We start from the raw sequence: 1457 nt of genomic DNA, 5'->3' as shown, positions 1-1457 counted from the left end.
CACTACACAATTAAAATGGAATTTCATCGGATGCCGTGCAGAGCCATTGTGGACTGGCTACATAGTTAAACCTCTTTTTGCACTACGCCATTACATGAAAAATGAAAACGCACAACGTTCCGAGGAGTTTAACTACACGGCACGGTGATTTGGTGGTGTGTGCTCGCAGCGTGTGAAGGGGTTCGCTGGACCCGCTGGCCAGCAAGGCGGGTTCTTATACATGTTAAGGCAAAATTCATTCGTTCCTGTGTTCATTCGTTAAGTCGGTTATGATTGAGTGTATGATTAAGGAGAACCTGAACTGAGGTCATTCATGCATTCATTCATCTGGGAGGGTGTGTTGCTAGTCAGGTATGCTTATCTGTAACCTTACTCGGCTCATCCGCCAAAACGTGTTTAGTCTGTTACAGACAGCTACTCTGTTTTTGGGGTTTAATTTTTGGTCTTTCTTAGCCAGGGTACCCTCTCGTGCATAGCGTCTCCAGTGGCAACACGTGGTCGAGAGGCTGCACTGAGCGCCCGGCGCCTGGCCGATACGGATCTCTCCTGATATACGGCCGGGTAATTATCTTCCTCCGGCGGCGGAGACGCGTTTCACGAGCCTTTTAAAATCACAACAAAGATTTTCAATTTGAAGCCGGTGACATGGCATCGGCATCGATCGGGGTTTAACATGAGGCCCCAGGGCTACCACTCTGGGCCAAAACAACCCTCGAGTTCTGGAACGTACTTCGCAGGACCCACACGGTCCAAGACCGCAGCCTGTCTGTCAGCTCCGTTCACCAGTTTCGGACCGCAGTACTCGATCTGTCCCTCTATAAACCTCAGCTTTACGACCCACCGTTCACGTCCGGAAATGCAGGCGGGCCGTTGTTGTTGTTGTTTTTAAACGACGCTAATTATGATGGGGTTTCCCGGTCGTAATGAACCGTGACTAAATGTCAGCGTGCTTGTTGACTGAAAGCTGGGTAAATGTGTCAGGTTCCCGCAAGATGAAAACGCAATTCAATCGCGCCTCGGTTCGGCTTCTTCTAATTCTATTAGCGTACGTAATTGGTTCGGCTGCGTCCGTAACTTGATTAGGATGGAAGCGACGCGCGCGTGTTAATAAGATCCTCCGTTATTGCTGCCCGCCTTCATCAGATCGCTGCTGCGCGAGATTAAAGCCGCCTGCTCGTTACGCCCGCGCGCATCCCGGCTGACAAACACGATAAACACCGACACAGATGCGCCAAACGCGCCGGCGCCGGCGCGTCCCACGCTCGCCAAGTCTGTTATCTCGAGAGTGCACCACAGGCTCCGGAGCACGTGCAGACGGGGAGACGGTGTTCCACGTGTCTGCGCCCGAGACCGAACCGCGAAGTCACGTGCTCGTGTTAAACGGGCCTCCTCACGGCGGCGCAACCGCTCACGTCTCCGGTAAGTCACAGTAATTAAGTAGCAGGTAATTATCTCCG

The sequence above is a fragment of the Electrophorus electricus genome, chromosome 8 (genome assembly GCF_013358815.1).
Source record: "Electrophorus electricus isolate fEleEle1 chromosome 8, fEleEle1.pri, whole genome shotgun sequence".
NCBI classification, from domain to species: domain Eukaryota; kingdom Metazoa; phylum Chordata; class Actinopteri; order Gymnotiformes; family Gymnotidae; genus Electrophorus; species Electrophorus electricus.
This window is presented reverse-complemented; position numbering follows the sequence as displayed.